This window comes from Condylura cristata, unplaced genomic scaffold (assembly GCF_000260355.1).
Source record: "Condylura cristata isolate star-nosed mole 26May11 unplaced genomic scaffold, ConCri1.0 scaffold00023, whole genome shotgun sequence".
Classification (NCBI taxonomy): domain Eukaryota; kingdom Metazoa; phylum Chordata; class Mammalia; order Eulipotyphla; family Talpidae; genus Condylura; species Condylura cristata.
This window is the reverse complement of record NW_004567124.1, coordinates 31,868,730-31,883,827: the sequence shown is the minus strand read 5'-3', so window position 1 is coordinate 31,883,827 and position 15,098 is coordinate 31,868,730.

The following is a 15,098-nucleotide window of genomic DNA, read 5'->3' as shown; positions in this document are numbered from 1 at the left end:
GGAGGCTTCCTGAATTGCACAGGTAAGAATATCCAATAGTTTTGATAGTGGCCTTGATAGTAGCTAGGAAAGGGAGTCATGTTTTTCATTTTAAGCTGTATTTATTACATTATTATATTTTCATAACTAAAAGTAATATGTGAAACAGTAAAGACATATAATAAAAAAGGTGATACCTTCTGCCCCCATAGGTATATTTTCATTTAAAAGAGTTGATTGGATCAAGAAAATGTGGTATATTTACACAATGGAATATTACTTGGTAATCAAGAAGGATAAACTCATGCCCTTTACAGCAACACAGATGGAGCTGGAAGGGATCATGCTCAATGAAATAATCCAGAAGGATAAAGAAAAATATCAAGTGGTCTCACTTATAGGAGGAATATAGAGGAATCGAACAAGGAATAAAGGAAAAAAGAGTAGCTATAATAAAGTAAAAATCAAAATCATCAAGAAACTATTGGTCAGAGACATTCATTAGGGGAGAAGGAGGGAGAAAGTTCAGGACAAGAGTGGGAAGAGCACCAGGAACTGTAGTAATGGTGTACCATGAACTGGTGTTGGGAATTTCATGGGAAAATCATACATTGTACAAAAATGAAGGTTGATATAATAAATATATTAAAAAATGAATAAAAGAGGGGATAAATAACTGAAAAAAACTTTTTAGGGGTATCTCTTCATTTTTTTTCCGGTGCGTATTCTGGACATCTCTTATGTTATACGTGCAAGTTACCTATAGTTTGGCCTGAATTAAACCTTAATAATATCCTCTGTAGGATTTGCTAACCACTCTTCTCTGCCCCACCAAAATGTACTTGTTGTAGTTTTCCTTCTTTCAGGGAATTACTTGCTAAAAAATTGTATACTAATCTTTTTATTCACATTTATACTCTCATCTCTAATGTACTTGTAGTTTTCCTTCTTTCAGGGAATTACTTGCTTATAAATTATATACTTATCTTTTTTTTCATTCATACAGAACTGGGTACAGGCCAGAGATGTGGAGGGTGAAAAGATTCATCAGGGACAGAGTGGGGAGAAGAATAGTCAGATCGATGAAGTACACTGCTGAGGAGAGCAGCGGGCAGGTCAGGAGAGGTCTGCCTCCCCATGTGGATCCCCTCTGGGGCAGATGGGGATCGAACTCATGTTGAAGTGGCCTAAGCTTCCTAGTGTAGTGCTTTAACCCACTGTGCCACCAGGGAGGGCCCTACTTATCTTTTTATTTACATTTATACTTTCATCTCCAGGTCTTCAAAATTTATGCCACTTAATGCAGGTTTATTTAAAAGATGATGGATAAAATTATTTAAATAGGAGCATTCAATGTGTTCCTACTGAGCTGACCAGACTAGTCAGCTTTGTGTACCAGTGAAAGAGAATTACTTTAAGGAGATGCATTTCTGCATGGTTCTCAAATACTTCTACTCAGGTAGCTGCCTTACTGGGCCCCCACAGTTATACTTCCTTTCTGTATCAGTCCCCAGAGGTAGTCATAGGCTGATATGTGCATGCAGCCTGTGCCCACACATTACATAAAGGTCACTCCCTGGTCTCTAAGTGTGGTCTGAGGATACCTACAGGTCTCCGAAATATTTTCAGGGGGTCTGGTAAGCGCTCTTTTCCAGCAACATGTCTGTGTTAGACTGCGTTTTATTTATTTATTTTTTTGTATATTTCAAAGAAAGCAGTACACCACAATAGATTATACATAAAGAAGCAGGGCTGAAGGTCATGTTCTCTATGTTCTCTTTTATAAAGAGCCATTTGAAAACATGTAAAGTGATACAATTTTTCTCACCTACTTTTCATGAAATCTGCCATACACAATGAACATATTATTTTTAAATAATATTTTAAAAATACCTGCTTAATTTCTAATATATAATCACTAAAGATAAACCACATAAACAAACGCTTTCTGTTTTTGCAATAATTTTTAAAAGAGTATATAAGGAGTCCTAAAACAAAACAAAAAAAACCTGAGAAACTATTGTTTTAGATACTCCATTATGTTTTCGCTGAACCAGGAAGCAACATACACCCAGAGGGCAAACTGACTGATGTCAGAATTTGAGAACAATTTAGAATGGCAGGAATCATCAAGTGCTGTCCCTTTGTTAAAGCTAAATCCCCATCAGGGACCATGTTGTAAATTCCTTATCTTCTACAAACCCAGCAGGATTGTGAGCACAAAACACACTCTATATGATGTACTGATGAATTTTTATTGTTCTTCAATTGGGCAAATTGTATTAATTTAGCATAGGGAGGCGTCTCAAAAATCAACTCAAGATAGATAAAGGACTTCAATGTCAGTAAGACCTGAAACCATAAACTACCTAGAAGAAAACACAATATGATTTTCCGTGATATCTTTGTGGATCTTCAACAGCAAGGAAAATAAAAGAGAATGCAAACAATTAGGACTACATTAAACTAAAAAGCTTTTATACAGTGAAAGAAATCATACCCAAAACAAAAAGACACCTATTGAATGGGAGAAAATATTTGCGCACTAAATATCTGACAAGGGATGATAGCAACGATACAAAGAACTCACACAACACAACAATAGAAAACAAATAACCCAATCAGAAAATGGACAGAAGAGCCAAACAAGCAAGTTCTCTGAGGAAGACATTCCAGTGGCCAACAGGCACATGAAAAAATGCTCATCATCATTTTTTGTCAGGGAAATGGGAATCAAAGCATGATATTCCATCACTCCCATTAGAATGATCTATGTCAGAAAACAAAAAGCAAGTGCTGACATGGATGTGGAGGAAAAATAATCCTTCTACAATGATGGTAGGAATGTGAATGGCCCAGTCCCTATGGAGAGCAGTATGGAGGTTTCTCAAAAGATTAAAAATGTTGTCTGCCATATGGCTCAGTAATTCCACTTCAAATATCTACCTGAAGAACACAAAAACACAATTTTGAAGGGAAACCTGCTGTCCCATGTTCACTGTAGTACTTACAATAACCAAGATATGGAAGTACTCTAAATGCCCATGAACAGACGACTAGGTCTAGAAGATACAATACATACTCTAGAATACTACTCAGCTAACAAAAATGATAAACATACCATTTATAGCAACATGAATGGACCTAGAAGAGTGAAATAAGTCAGAAGGAAAAAGATAAATACTGATGGTATTACAAAATTATACGCAGAATAAAGAAAAACCAGACTAAGGGTCAGATAAAGCCAAACTCAAAATTAACCCATGGAAGCTAAATATAGAACTTAGGCATTCAGAGTAAGGACAAGCATGAAGTGGGAAGGGAGCATACCATACTGTGGCTGTTGACTATGGGCACTTTGGTGGTGGGAGCGCTATGGTAACAACTTAAAATGGGGATCCTTTACTCTCCAAATACAAATGATGTAAACCATTACCTCAGTAAAAATAAATGATTATTATTATTTTAAGGATTTATTTATTTATATATACAGAACTGGGGTACAGGCCAAAGTGCAGGGATGATGAGAGAGGATCCACCAGAGACAGAGTGGGGAGCAGAACAGTCAGAGTGACGAAGTACACTGCTGAGGGGAGCAGTGGGCGGGACAGGAGAGGTCTGCTGCACCATGTGGGTCACCTCCGGGACCGGGGATCAAACTTGCACTGAAGCAGCTGCGGCTGCACTGCAGCTGCAGTGCTGCACTTTAACCTGCTGTGCCACCAGGGAGGGCCCAAAAGTAAATTTTTTTTTTTTTAAAGAATAAAGCAGTACCTGTATAAACCTCAAGAAGTTCAATGTTAACCTTTGGAGTTAAAACCCTTAGGGGAGGCCTTCCCTGGTGGTGCAGTGGGTTAAAGCACAGCATTAAGAAGCTAAAGCCACTTCCACATGAGTTCGATTCCCGCCTGCCCCGGAGGTGACCACATGGCGTGGCAGACCTCTCCTGACCCGCCCGCTGCTCCCCTCAGCAGTGTACTTCGTCGATCTGTCTGTTCTGTTCCCCACTCTGTCTCTGGTGAATCCTATCACCCTCCGCATCTCTGGCCTGTACCCCAGTACTGTATGAATAAATAAATAAATAAATAAATAAATAAATAAATAAACAAACAAACAAACAAACAAATAAATAAATAAATAAATAAATAAATAAATAAACAAACCCTTAGGGGAGTTTTAGAGATACACCTGCCTTAGTCCACTGCAGTTATACTGTGGATTTGGGAGGCCTGGGGACAGAGACAGGAGAAAGGTTCAGTCACCACTAAAGAAAGATCTTGCAAGTCTCTACATACTGGAATCTTTCTTCTGTCCACTCCACTAAATCTAGAGGAGTATAAAGTATTTCTGTTCTTAGAGGAACTCTTGGGACATGATACCTATTTTTAAGCATGAAATGTTGGATAAATTAAAGATTAGCAGCTGGTGATATAGAACCCAAAGCATACTTCTTGTATATGTGATCTATTCCTGTACAATTTAGTCCAAGCTAGAATAATATTACAAGTGTGACTCAAAGCTCACTGGTTGTGAGAGCTTCTGCAAATTTCCTATACTTTACAGCTTCAGTTACCCAATCTGTAAAACAGGAGTGGTAGTAGTATTCTTTAGAAAGATGATTGTGAAAATTAAATAATATAATATATGCCAAGTCCTTAGCACAGATGCCTAACACAGAGAAAGAACTGAAACAATGTTAAGTATTACTCCTACACTACTTGTTATTATCCTACTGTTACTACTATAAGTACTATATATTTAATGTTTCTTTGTATTAGGCAGAGTAGAGGGACTGGAAAATGGGCTTTCTGTTTTCACCTGGTAATTAATATTTAATATGCTGAGCACTGGGAAGACCAGTTTCCCACAGCTTGCTGAGGATGAAAAAGGTAAAAACAGTTCTTGTGTTGATTCTTTTTCTTTCTTATCAAAATCCTAAAGACTGGCAAAAGCAAGAGAAAAGGAAGAGGAGGACAACCACTCATTCACTGAAAAAGCACTTCCATTTTGACTCCGCTGTATATTTGTTTGCAACAATCCCCTTTAATCACATGAGATCCTGTTTGTATTTGCACAGGGCTTCTTTTGCTGGGGCAAAAAGGGCAGCGTGTTTGTTTGCCATGGGTCTTAGAAGTGCTGAAGTCTTGGGGCAGAGCTGATGTTCCAGTCTGGAGCCAGGAAAACATTCTCCCTAATGCGCACATATTTGTAGGGTGACACATGGCTTGGAGTCCGCCACACATATTGCAGAGGTCACCTGATTTGTTTCTCAGGAAAGACTGTCTTCATGCGATATTATTAGGGATGAACACTGTGAATGATGAGTACCCAGGACAGCAGCCACCGAACTTCAAAGGTTGATCCCCTGGTAGGACTCTGCAGGCTGGGTTGTGTCAGCAGCTGGTCCCAGAAAAGATCTTTCATCAGGCAAGGGACCGTGACTTGCCCCATAGCTGCATTTGAGAATCAAAGGCTGATTTCAGGCACTGATACACTGTCTGCAACCATAGATAGTAGCACAAATTTAGACTGAATGGCTGGCTTTGGTATTGGTGCTTGAATTGAAACTAAAGGAAACACGAAAACACCCACTACCTTCATGAATGATACACAGATGGATTTTTAATGGCCCCACAAGAGGCAAACTTGTCTAATCCTAAGGTCTAGAAAAGTGGGTGCTGAAAATGAAATCAACAGACCCACTTGTTTTAGAAAGTTGGAAGGTAGCATTGCCAAGTAATGTCTGAAAAGAGGCATATTATTTCACCAGAAGGGTAAAAGGCCAAGGAAAAGCTATAATAAAATTCTGTGTGCTTAATAAACTTTTTCCATTAATACTGGACAATGGAGGAAGAAATAGGTTTCTAATGGACTCTTACATTTGGATTGGACCATAAGAACTATGTTGCTTTAATAACAGTGGAGAGCAAAATCAGGAAATTAATAGAACAAATGCTTCAAAGAATCTTTGAAACAGGAGAAAGTATTAGGAGTGGCTCAGGGCCGCTGGATCAATGGTCCCCGGTTACAGGCCAAGAGTTGCAAATTTTGCATTGTTTTCTAAATATCTGTTACCCAACAGATATACTTCTTTTATTGCCTCAGACAGCAATGAGGCACAGCAGAGATTAAAAGTAATGAAGGCAAGAAATAAAAATGTCACTTGGAAAATAGTAAATACTGCATACCCTTAATAAATGAGACAGGTTTTTTTATAAGTAGAGCAATGTGAACAGGACAAAGTGGAAGATTATAGGCATTTGTAGGCTTATTTTAATTTTCTAAGTTTATGTCCTTGTTTGTGATATTCACTTTTCAAAGCTTGAGGGTTTACTGCAGATTCTGACTCACCCTGAAAGCTGCATATCCACAGAATTAGGCTAGGTCGCCCTCTGGTGACATAGAGCTAACCTAGCTTCTGATAAAGGCCATGTGTGTATCTTCCACTGTCTCTCAGATTTGGTTTAAATGTTCTGGCAGATAGCATTTTCCTAATTATCAAATATAAATGTACAATTTTTACAGAATGAAGATATGACAATATCTCAGCAAATCCCTTTTTAATTTCTTGTAAAGAACTCAGAAAGCAGTTTGGAATCTTGAAGACCCAGAGTAATATTCATTGTATTATTGAATGGTCAAAACAGGTGTCGCTAGTAGGGTTCTGGGTTTCTAGATATAATAGAATGTCTGGCAAATGAATTTTCACTGTTGATGTAAATAAAACACTGATTTATAAAAAGATAATCTTATCCAGGACAACCTTCATAAACCTAGTTGAAATGGACTTGGGGGTGGGAGAAGGCCAACAATCATTGAAAATATCAAAGAGATAAGAAAAATATTAATTGAATTTCAGTAATTATACAAGTGACAGGCTTAATAAATCAATAGGCTTCCAGTCCTAATAATGTCACTATCTATTTTTCTGCTCATGGATTTCACTACATTCCTTGATAGTCTTAAAATAAATCCCCTATTTTTTTCATAATCTACTTCTAATATTACTTGCAAACCAAATATTAACCAAATTAATATTAACCTAATATTAGTCCTCTGCAGGAGACTGCAATCAACATATGTGATAAACATTACCAAGATAATTAAAAACAATAATTGCGTAAGAAAGTTTCCTTCTGATTCTTTGAAAAACATGAAATAAGACAGAAGAGGGCACTAGGGATGACATGATATGAGCACAGTTATAAGGGGGAGAGTCTGACATTTAGCTGAAACTCAGATTTTGGAAAAAGATGCTGTAATGATCCAGCTTTGGTCAAAGGTCCTACCTAACAAGCTATTAAAATAGGGTAAATACAATAGGATCAGAACTGTCTCAGGTAACTGTCACAAATAACAAAGCTTGTAAGGGCAAACATATTGATAGTAATTAATTAATTAAAAAATAAAAAGAGGGCCTTCTCTGGTGGCGAAACGCGTTAGGATGCAGCCCTGCAAGTGACCCACAGCCGCTTCAGAGAGTTCGATACCAAGCCTGGCCCAGGAGGTGACCATAATGGCGCAGTACACCTCTCTTGTCTTCCTGCTGCTCCCCTCAGCAGTGTACTTCGTTGGTCTGCCTGTTCTGCTCCCCACTCTGTCTCTAGTGAATCCTCTCACTGCCCCTGAACCTCTAGCCTGTATCCCAGTTCTGTATGCATAAATAAATGAAAAAATGAATTATTTTTTTAAATAAATAAAATAAAATTTTAAAACCAAGGTTTTCCATGATAGGTATTCTAACATTAACCCCAACTCCCTCTATATGTTATGATTTCCAGGTGAAAATCTTTCTACAACTGGTTTGCCTCCTCAGGAAGAACTACAATTGTATCATTCTTAAATGAAATACCAAATTGGATTTGATCTATTTGGAACACTGGGTCACTTAATCTTCCGATATTTCTTACAGTCCTAATAATGACTTATACAAGAGTCTATACTTTTGTGGTACCTATGCCATACCTGGACCACACTTAAAGTCAACTGAAAATGCAGATCTTGCTGTTGCAGCCATTACCCTTGCCAGTGGAAATATGGTGTGTAGATAGGAAAGGGGGCCAGCTAGTAAATGCTTCTTGCTCTAGCTGGGTCTCAAAAACAGAATCTAACCATGTGGACAGAGGGATGAATAAGGCTGGCCCTGGACCTGAGCTTGGGAACCCTGGTTAAGGAGAAAACCAAAGAAGGAGTGCTGGATGAGGAGAGGCCAGAAAATAAGGGAAAGTTGAGGTTAAATTTAAAATCAGTAATGAAATGGCTTTCAATGAGAGATAACCAAGAGTGTAAAGCAGGATTTAGTGGTGGCCTCCAGAAAGGCACTTTGAGGGCAATATCTGTCCTAATAGTGAACTCACAGAAGAGGAGAAAGCTGTTAAGAGGACCCGCATGTTGCAGAATCTTCTTATTGACATTTACTATATGCTTACATATGTTTACCTTGCCCTGCACTGAACACTAGGTATAAAAGATGTGGTCAGTGCAGTGATGGAGAAACACACAGAAGCCACATGAGAGGAACAGGCCCTTTAGGGAAGGCAGCTGTTTTAGTCTTATAGGATGTGGAGGATTTGGACAGATGAAGGTAATGACACGTACTTTCTTTTTTAAAATATATAATTTCTTTATATAGTTTACATCATTATTCATTTTTATATAATACTTGCTTTCTTTTCTCAGGTGTAGTCCCTATAGAATTCCCACCACCAGCTCATCCTTGCACCATCTCCATAGGCCCTTGTGCTCTTTCCACCCTCATTATGAACCCTCTCCCTTCCCCTCCCCTGATTTATAGTTGTCTGTTTGTTTTTGTTTTTTACTTGATCCTCTATTTTCCTCTGGTATTTTTTTTTTCCTTCAGACTTATTTTACTGAGCATAATCCCTTCTACCTCCATCCATGTTGCTGTGAATGGCATGAGTTTATCTTTTTGATTGCTGAATAGCATTCCATTGTATACATATACCACATCTTCTTGATCCAGTCATGACAACTACTTTCTAGATAGAAAAATGTCAAGTGAAGACCCAGAGAATGAAAAACAGTGTGATATAAGATGAAGCTACTTGTAACTATGTATTGTTGGACTGTCAAGTATAAATCACTATAAGTCAGATTTTGCCTTTCCTGTACTTGGGAAGTAACATTTAAAGATGAAATAAAAGTCTCCACAGTTGTTAATTTTAGTATTTCTTTGTTTAGCCACCCATAGTAGGTTTAGACTATTCTCAAATCATCAAAGGTAGTCTTAGACTATTATCAAATTATTCACTATTTGCCTGGTCTATATAGATCATCTGAAATTTTGATGAACATCTTTCACCAGATTCCTTTTAGTCCTTAATTTTAAAAGACTGAGCATATCACAGTGAGTCCAGATCCCTTAATTTTCTCTAGAGATTGAGCTAGCAATTATCTGCTTATGCATACAGTTATTAAATTAGCTAAAACTCTGCAGTAATGAAAGGCAGTGTGAACAATCCATGAACAGGTTAGGATAACATGAAAAGGAGCTAGACATAAAGGAAAACTGCCAAAGAAGAGAACAGGCATTAGAAGACACATTCACATGTTACTACTGGGAACCCAGTCCAACAGGTAACATCTGGGAATTACGCTGACCGTGTGTAAGCAAGTAGGCGACTGGGAAGGCAGAGAATGAGGCTCTCACATTCTCCCATGGGAATCTCAGGATAAACATAACATGAAGAAAACAGGCAGTAATCTGATAGAACTTCAGTTACTAGTTAAGCTCAAGGGTGGGACTCCATTTCCCAGAGGAAGACATAGTAAGATCAAAGCACTGCTCCAGAAGTGAAAGAAGACCCCAAGAATGTAGCAGAGATGAGATCAAAGGCACAGATAGCCAAGAACAACTAGATCTGGATGCTATAACTGGGATACCAAATTGAGATTTGGTTTCAGAAGAAAAAAATTAGATAAGAAATCCAACATGGAGTCAGAGCAGAACTACTGACAGGGAGACCTAGTGCCCAGAATAAGGTTGAACATGCAGGTGGAGGATAAATGGCCCAGGTTTAAGGAGAGGATGATTCCAGGAGCCACCAATCTACGCATTATCAGTAATTAGCAGCTCACATTTCTATATAAGACTTAAGCATATACCTTGCACATGTGGACATGGCTTTTTATATCCCTTTTTATATCCATTTAGTCATACTTTATCACAAAAGGGAATGAAATTATGCTAACATAGTTTGCTCTTCCTGTAGGAAGCTGGGTTCTAGTGATTACTGCTTTTATTTTTTTCTTTCTTAAGGTGTTCACAGACTTATGTTTCATTAACTATCCTAATTTTGACTGAGGCATGTGACTTCAGTAAAGGACAAGAAGGGAAGCAAAAATAGGTGAAGCTTTGGCTAAGAAATTGGATCTGTCATTTCCTTTGGGTACCCAGCCCAAAATCAATGGTGGGGAAGATCACATGGTGAGTTACGAGAAGGAAGGAAGAATTGTGAACAAATAATACATTGTACACACAGTTGATGAGACGGGAAACATAACCAATTAGAAGTCTGATGAAGGGAGAGGACAATTTCATTGAAAATATAGGTAGTTTCAGGTGGTATTTGCATCCTTGAAAAAAAAAAAAAGAGTAGGATTCAATTAATGGAATAAGAGTGCTGAGTGGTTCAGCAAAAGAGCAGGGATCAGGGATCAACAATCATGGTAAGAAATATCATGGATAAACCAAGAGAAGAATAGAGTCAGGTACTTGAGGTCAGAGAATATGAAATTTGCGCAGTATGTAATATGAGGGATTTTCATGGCCGGAGTGCAGATTTTTTTTTTAAGATTTATTTATTCATACTAGAACTGGAGTACAGCCCAAGGTATAGGAGGTGAGAGGATTCACCAAAGACAGAGGGGGAAGCAGAACATGTAGACTGACTGAAATACACTGCTGAGGGGAGCAGTGACCAGGTCAGGAGAGGTCTTCTGTGCCATGTGGGTCACCTTCCTGGCGGAGAATCAAACTCATGCTGCAGTGGCTGCGATCACTTCATAGGGCTCCAGTGGAGATTTAAACCCCAACTAAGGGTCTCTGTAAAATAACTGGCTTTTATTCTTTAAACTATTAATGCCATGAAAAAATAAAGAAAATCTGTGAAATTTAATTTCTTTTAGTAAAGGAAACTAAATAAACATGGCAACTAAGTAAAACACATGGATGGTTTGGTATTTTTTAATAATAAAGATATCATTGGGATATTTGGCAAAATCTGAATAATGTCCATAGGTTAAAAAGCTTTGTGTCAATATAATTCCAGACTTAAATAATTAACTATATGATGTATGTATTAGGATGTTGTTATTTTAGAGAAATGTACACTCAGTAGTTAGGAGTAAAAGTGCATATGCCTGCAACTGTGAGGTATATACATATATATGATACACACAAATGTAAATATATATGTACATAGATATGAAAAGATGTATATGTATAATATAGATGCCAATTACACATATGGTTTATCTACCTGCTTATCGATCTACCAACTTATCTATTAATCCAGAGGATGAAGAAATCAATGTGATAAAATGTTAATATTTCCCCAAATATTTCATCCAAATATCTACGCTTAAGTGATCTGGAATTCTTAATATTTTTCTGGAAAATTTTCTGTAGATCTAAAATTATGTCAAAAGAAAAACGAAAAGTTAAAATACATGATAGTGATGGAGATGTTGTAGTGACTGCTTAGGAGGCACCCACAAAGTGACTGCAATTGTCCAGGTGAGAGGGGATAAGTGTCAGATGGCTGTAAGAATTAAGGGCAGAAGGAAGTGAGAGTTATTGCAGAAGTCAAGGTGAGCGTCTTTGGCAATGCAATAGATAGGACATAAGAGCTCAGATGATTTGGAGTTTTTGAGTGAAGTTGACAGAGGGAATGGTAGATCTTTGCCACTGGAAATATTTATTTAATGATGATGATAAAGAGTTACTGATGAAATTTCAAAATAAAATCTATAATTTCTGGCAAGAGGCATGTCGGAATATCACGAATTGAGTGAGATTAGAATCAGTGAACACTTAATAGGTAAGTTGAACATCTTTTGTTGTTGGAGTATCTAATTAAATTTAATTGTGATCCAGCTGGTAAATTTTTATTTGTGCAACCAGCCAGAAAAGAATTGCATCCGTCCCCAATGAAGATGAAAAGAGTGCTGAGCGCTGAAAGGTGTAAAAGCAAACCCCCTGTTGTGAGACAAGCTTTGTCAAGAGTGCAGTTGTCTGCTGGGCTGACCACCCCTCTGGAACTCACAGACCTCTCACAGCTCTGTCTTTAGCAGGCCCCTCATGTAACCACACCCAATAAGTAGTGCCTCTGTGGACCAGATGGGTTAGAACATTGGAGGGGGATAATCAAAACCATATATCCCATGGGGTAAGAGTGATTTGTAAGAGGTTGCCGGTGCCCTCTGGCCTGTACGTTCATATTCTCAAATGTTAAGCTTCTACCCTTTTTTGCTGTTCCTAAGTTTCTTGTCTCATCAACTATTGTGGTAGAATATATTACTTGTTCACAATTCTTCCTTCTTGCCTTAATTCACCAAGTGAACTTCCCCATTATTGATTCTGGACTGGGGACCTGGAGGAAATGACAGATGCAAATTCTGAGCTGAAGCTTCTCTTATTTCTGTTTCCCCTCTTGTCCTCTGCCACAAACTCATGCCCTACCCACAGCCCACTATGTCAGCCTGCTCCATGTGGATCCAGTCCTAGAAGCCAGGTCTAGACAAGTCCAGCCAAGCAGTCACCCTTGGCCTAAGAGACCTCGGGTTATTCTAATCACCAAGTCTGGGCCTCTTTTTATAAAAAAAAAACAGCGAGGGCCAAAAAAAAAAAAAAAAGATGAATAATGGCGATACTCCTCTGATCTCCCGCTACAAATTATCCTTACCCCATGGGACATATGGTTTTTGATTATCCCCTCCACTATTCTAACCCATCTTGGGTAAACCCTGGTACTTTCATCCCCAATGGGTATTTATAGATTTGTGGAACAGGAAATTGATGAGGCAGGCGTTATTCAGAAGTCAAAGATTCTCACCTATGTGAGATTCATTTATTTTGAAAGTTTTCTTATTTAGAGCACAACCGAAAAGGAGCAAAAAATGATAGGAAATAGTGAAAATCATAAGTGCTCTCAAAGTTTATGCCCAAAGGCAGAAATGTATCGTTCAGGAGGGAGTTTCTCACTCAGAAACTATGTGCCTCATACTGTTTGTGTGCACTTTCAACAAACATGGTTCTCTGGTTCTTCAGCTCACATCTGATTGGAGGAGGAGTGCTGTGGGATACCAATATCAGAAGGGATAGCTGACATTCTGATAGGAAGAGAGGAGACAAAGTTCTCCTGAAGTGAGATACAAGAAAAACAAAATGCCCAGTGACAAGTATCCTTATACACCACAGGAATCTCTGTGGGAAAAGTAAATAAAGTAATTGCTGGGATATTTTTCTTCTAAACAGCATCTGGGAGAGAAAGAAAAAAAAACCCTCTTTCGTTAGTGGTGTCTCAAAGTCATCATACACTAAGCTTATTAGGATAGCTATTAGTAAAACATGTAACAAATGAAGTTCTATTTAGCTGAATGTCAAATACATGACCAATGCTGCATATTTACTGCTGGGTTTAAAGGGGTGGGGAAAGGAATGGATTGAGCCGAGCATCTGTAATACAAAAGCAGTGCTCTGTGGTTTCATTAAAGGAAACTTGAAGTTATTAGCAACTTCCATGGACCTGAGCACATTGCCTACCCTGTAACATCTCCTCCATGCCTCTGGTCCTTGATTTCTGTTCTAACCAACTTCTCATCCTTCCTTTTTCAGCCTAGACATCATTTCTGAGGGGCTTTCCCTGGCTGTCTCCCTCTCCCCAATTTGGATTTAGTGTGTGTGGGTTGCTGCCACAGAATCCCTTAATCTGTTCCTGTTGTGCCTGATGCTCTCCTTGCCTGTTTAGACATGGGCATTCTCATCCTAACAGCTCAAAGGTGGGCAGCATCTCTGTTGCACAACTGGTCCCTTCACATCCGGCAACCAGCAATCTCCCAGCATGCATTCATTAAATGACGAATGTTCTTACTAGGTAGCTATGCAATATCAGGAAATCTGTGTAAGAACCATAACAAAATGCAAATATTCATCTCTAATTATTTTGACAGAAAGAACACTGAGCTACATTAGGTCAGATGGCTGACAGCTGTCGGTGATGAGGCCAAGACTTTAGGCCAAATTCTGGTATGCACAGCCAGACTTCACCTCAGGCTCTCTAAAGGTGTCTTTCTCACTCATGTCCCCTGTGACAAGAAGATTAACATGGGGGTGCTTCTTCTCTAGTGCTGAGGCAGCAGAATAACACTGAACAAGGGGAAAAAAGGGGAATAAAATGCAATTTGGCAGAAAGGGACAGTATGCACACAGTATTTACAATGATTCCAAGAGTACTGGGCAATATTTTAGGGCAAAATGTTTCCCCACAGAAAAGAGTCTTGTGAAGACTCTCTTGTGGTGTGGGATTAAAGTCTCAGTGATATCAAGCCACTGTGACCTGAGTTCAATCCCTGGTCAGGGAAATAAGCCACGCGGTACAGCAGACCTCTCCTGTCTCACCTGCTGCTCTTCTCAGCAGTGTATTTCAGCAGATCCATCTATTCTGCTCCCCACCCTGTCTCTGGTGAATCCTGTCGCGCCCACACCTCTGGCCTACACCCCAGTTATTGTATGCATAAATAAATAAACATAAGTCTAGGGGGTGGGGGGAAAGGCTTGTGGAGGGGACTCCTCTCTTAGATCTCAGTCTCAAAGGGTGTTTTTCTGGGCGATCAAAATGGCTAGCAAATGCAACTGATTTCAGGTGGTACTTCTAATTCTGAAGTAAAGGTCAAAAAAATTGAGAAGATGAGCAGTGCTGGTTTGTTGGAATAGAAATGAAAAGCTGGGGTCTCCCTGGTGGCACAGGGATTAAAGTCTCAGCAACTGGGTCAAGTTATTGCTAGCCACTGAGGTATATGGGAGTGACTCACATGGTGCAGCAGACCTCTCCTATCTCACCCGCTGCTCCCCTCAGCAGTGTATTTCAGTGAATCTG